Source organism: Corvus cornix, chromosome 20, assembly GCF_000738735.6.
Source record: "Corvus cornix cornix isolate S_Up_H32 chromosome 20, ASM73873v5, whole genome shotgun sequence".
Taxonomy (NCBI): Eukaryota; Metazoa; Chordata; class Aves; order Passeriformes; family Corvidae; genus Corvus; species Corvus cornix.
In genome coordinates this window covers 11,813,491-11,818,562 of record NC_046349.1, presented here as the reverse complement: position 1 = coordinate 11,818,562, position 5,072 = coordinate 11,813,491, and positions in this window count along the sequence as shown.

Below are 5,072 nucleotides of genomic sequence, written 5' to 3'. Positions count from 1 at the left end.
AGATGGTTCATCCTCTTACTTGAAGGCTATTTTAGTCCCTTGTAAGCAGCATTTATATTTTTTGTATGAGGCTTTAATAACAACCTAGACTTACTAACATGCAAGTATAGAGATGTAAAACTTTGTAGGTGCATTTTTTAAATCCTGAGAGAATTCAAGACAAACACATTGGTCTCAAAATGAATTGTCTAAAGCCCAGGCACTACCTGAAGCTTCAGTGTGGGCTGATAGAACTGCAGATTGCTCAGCTGAATTCTTCATCAGTATGGAGTGCACAGACACCGGAAGTATGTGCAGCATCAAGCACTAAGGGACCATTTATTCCAAGCTAGAGCAGTGCCCCAGTTAGTGAAGTTATCAGAATTTTACTGGTCATACAGGTGGGAGAAGTTAAGCCCCATGGTGTTGGAATTATGATTGAGAAATCATGGTAAAGTAAATTTCACATCTGAAAGAACTTAAGGCACAGGAACCAACCTGGCAACTTTCCTCTTACTCAAAATGATTAAAAAACTTTTAGATGCTTTCAAAGACAGATTTGGTCCCTTCATGCTAAAGTGGTGCCACAGCACACATTACAGTCTTGGATTTACCCATAGCAACTGATGAATTCCCTATTAGGCAATGAATCTTTTCAGTTCCATCAGAAATAATACATCGAAAAAAATCTGGGTTTAAATGGAGAACACAGGCTCAGATAGGTGGAACATCCTCTGAAAGTTAAGCAAGGGTATTTTTTTTTCTTTACTTACAGCTAAGGTGGATTAACAGAGGCATATGGAGAAGATCAAATACACCTTGAAATAATGGATGTATAAATCTGCAGACTAAATCTCTCTTGAGTACTGGACGAGAGAGAATATAAAAATGTGGAGATCATTTATTGAGGGGATATAACACTGCAAAGCCAGAGGGGTTCTAGGATCTTCAATATTTTATAAGAGGAAGCTTAAAGCTATTTTAATAAACCATTGAGGCCAGTTTTTAAAAAATGTAAATGTACAACTGTGCACACAATCTGCATATGCAAATCACCACAATTGGACAAGCAAATCAGATAATTGCATGCAAATATGCCTACTCACTCTGTGCCTGTGTCTACAATGGTAGTAACTGTGCATGCAAATTAGGTACACATTTTGTACACATAAAGGTGCAGCTTAAGTGGCATATGGCATGGAAATATGGCACCCAAAGTAACAAAAGAGGGAGAAGGAAATAGCAGGGGATAGAGTTAGCTGTAAATAATAACATGGAGCGAACACAAACACACACACATGGATCTATAAACACGACATTATCAAAAAGAAAATACATGGGTCTTTTAGTGCTTGAGGAACTGAAATGACACACGTTGTGTGGAGAAGGCATCTGCATGAGCTGAAACAGCTTCCCAAGAGACCCAGTGCCCATTCACAGCACAGTCTAGGATGGCTGCTCAAAGGCTCACCAACCTCTCCCTGGTTTGACCCAATGACCCTCTCCTTGAGGAGGAGGTGGAGTTCAGTGTCTCTTAGACTGACATAGGCTGAAGACTCAGCTGCAAATGCTGCCAAATGAACATCAAAGGTGGTGGTGGTTTCTTGTGACACATGGACAGATGTATTCAAGGAAAAAGGCTTTGTAACTCTTTTGTCTTTCAAAAGTATTGATTTTGCTTCAACTACCTTCCTTTCTGCTTTGAAGCTAACCCAGTGTACCATCCTGGCCCTTCTGCATTAGGCTCATTTGGATTCAAACTGCACAAGAGTGAGATGACTGGCAGACAGGATGGATGGATGGAGCAGAGGAAAGGATTCTAACCTTAACTGTATCCTTGAACTTAAAATCTACATTACATTTTTAAACACACTTAGACCTTTAACTTAGTAGTTAGCAGATTAATGAGATGCACAGACTGACATTTTATTTGAAATTTTCCAGGCAGAGAAACACAAAGTGCTCAGCATGAAGAGCAGGCTGAGTTGCAATGACAGCAAGCCCCCTCAATCACTCGAGGCTTCAGCACGCTCAGATACAAAACAATGAGCACAAGTTGGAGAACAGAATAAAAGTGTTGATTAAATTTTGATTCAGTCCCTTTTATATGTGTGATTCCACATTTGTGCTACACTCACACTTGCCAGAACAGCAAAGGTCACTATCCACTCGGTGCCTTCAGCACTGGGCTCATGACACTCATGGCTTTGAAGAGCTCTTTGAAGGCTCAACCCAAAAAGTTCTTCATGGTTCAGAAACAAGCTGGAGTCACAAGGATCAGCCTGGCCCAGGAACATCTGAAACACATGGCTGCATAGGGCGCTAAGAGGGAAGGTGGACAGCTGTCCAAAATCTCCTGTCTCCAGCTTTTTCTGTGCTTTTGTTGTCTGGCTTTCCTTTGCACCTCAGAAACCCATGTGAGGTTTTATCCTTGCCCACACAGCTCTGCATATCCACCACTCAGTCCCACCATGTGGATTTTTCTGGCCATGCTGTTTCTCTCATGAACCCAACTGCTTGAGGAAGGCTCTAGAAGGGGATCTTCTGGGGGAAACACAGATACTGAAAACATGGGAATGGCTTTGAGAACCAGTTGGGCATTTTCCTTTCTCCTACACTAAGAAAGAATTTTTCCCCCCAGATCTCATCCCTGTTTACCTTTCTTTTATTGTTCAAATAGCCTAATCTTCTAAAAGCCTGAGGCAGAAACTGTGGAGGTGTTTGTGTCATGTGCACCACTTGGCTCAGTCCATCTTGTGACACACTGGAACGAGCAGCCCTGTCTCCATATGACTAATGTCCCAATTGTTTTATTTCAGAGCAACTCAGAGTTTTAAAGTCTTTAAGTCAGCTTTGGCCCAGGTTCAGAGCACATAATTTTCCCTCCCAATTCTGCACAGCCTTACAAGCCACAGCAACACAAAGTTGGAGCTGCTTCTCACCCACTGAGCCTGGGTGCCCATGCACACATTAAGAGACCATTCACCTTTCAGTACATATCTAGGCTAAACTGATTTCACTTTCAAGAAAGAGGAAAACTTAGTGCCTAATGGATTTTTACTAAACTCCAAGGCAGTTTGGAAGTACATTCTGACATGCAGCATTAAACACTACTGCAGCTGCACTCAGAGGAATGGGCAAATGTGTGCAAGCTCACAGAGCAGAGCTTTTACCTCACCTTAAATTGCTGCCTGAGCCTTTGGGGGCTTATCTCAGCACCCAGTGGAGTTAATGAGAGAATAACCAAATGATTTAGGAAGACTTGAGTGAATTTGTACTATAAATTTGCTTATGGAAGCAGCTAGGTTGATAAAGATAGATATTCCCAAGCTAGAACAGGTTAATTTTACACTGCACATCCCCCCCAAAAAAATGTAGCAAAACTTGGTGAACAAACTGTTTCATTCTGATCAGATTTTGTGTCTCTTAGTGCAATCACAAACTTATGCAAGGCATACTGGGTGACTGATAGCCACGTGGAACTTAGAAATACATCTTAACAAACACGTTGGGCATCTTTGTCACAGACTTGTATGTGTAGGAGCTTTGTCTTAGCTAACAAACTACACTTATTTCTCCCTGTCAAATCTAACAGTCAGATATTCAACTCATTTGAGCAACTGCAGGTGGTAAGAATTACACTTTTTAAAAAATTAAAATAAAATCACATAAACCAAAGACTATATCCAGCTTGTTCATTTCTCCCTCTCCATGCAGTTCCCCACTCCTGCATGTATGCCGAATTATTTTTCCTCTCTTCTCTTTATAGATGTACACTCTTTAGAGCAACTATTGCCTGTTTATGTATTCATAAAGTCTAAAATGTTTGTAGGCATAATCTTAAGGGAAATAATAGCAAAACTCTGTGTTGGAAGCACACAGAGGGACAGGCAGCACAGTGACATCCACCTCAACCTGCTTTGCAGCTGCCACATGTGACAATGGAGGACAAGTTTTGATTAGGAAGAACCTTATTTTATTTTATTTATTTTTACAGGCTTTTCCACTCAGCTGGCTTTGATACCATTTACCCTCAGGTACTTTGGAAACAATCTCAAGAGTTGTTCGCAGCTGTTTCTGAGGTTCCCTAAGGAACAGGCAAGGGCCAGAGCTCTGGCAGAAGACCAGCGCAGCACCCACCGGAAAGCAGGAGATGAAGAACTGGGAAATAACTGTCTGGCAAATAAATTTCAGCTTCTGCACAGATACTGAAACAAAAGAATGAAACCACTTGTAAACCCACAGAAGATAACAAGAAAATCAGCAAGCACAAATATACAGCTACTGGGAACAGATGATGTCAAACCAAGCTCTATTCTTTCCATGACAGGATTACAGGCTCGGGGATAGAGGAGAAACAACAGTTGTCATGGCTTGTTTTAAGCAAGTCTTTTGACTCTGACTCATGAGACATTCTTATAGGCAAGCTAAGAAATTTGATCTTCAAGTAACTCAGCAGTGGATGCAAGAGGCTGAAAAACTATGCAACAGAATATTTAATAGGAAATCACTGTCAAATTGGAAGCATGTTTTGAGTGGATATCCTGAAGAGCTGTTCTAGGTCTTGTTCCATTATTTCTGTTAATGTCTCAGAGTGTGGAATAGGAAAATTTGCAGAAGACACTGGAAATACTTAAACAAGGTTGGGCAAAGATCTATCAAGAGTGATGTAAGTAAAGCTGATCTTGCCACAGGGCAGAGTTGGACTGGGCAGCTCCTTTAGACCCTGTTCTTATGCTGTTTGTGCACGTGGGTAAAAATCTTTGGTCCCAAGAGCAAGAGGTGGGAAGTTAGTAGTTAACAACTTGCTTTTGAATAGGGCAGCCACAGAAACTCTGAAAAATATTGCCAGATACCCCTTCCCATAGTCCTTGTAACCTTAGAAAATAATTAATAATAGCAGAAGGTTGCACTAAAGCCAAGGACCAGGGGGGCAGGTGATGATCTCGGTGCATTTCCTGCACAGCATTTTTGCCCAGAGCCAGCAGAGGTTGGGGTCAACTAACCTGGATTATGCACCAGTGTCTTTTAATATTGTCTGCAATGAAATATGGACATGCACAGACTCCAGAAGTGCCTGGTGTGTGACACCC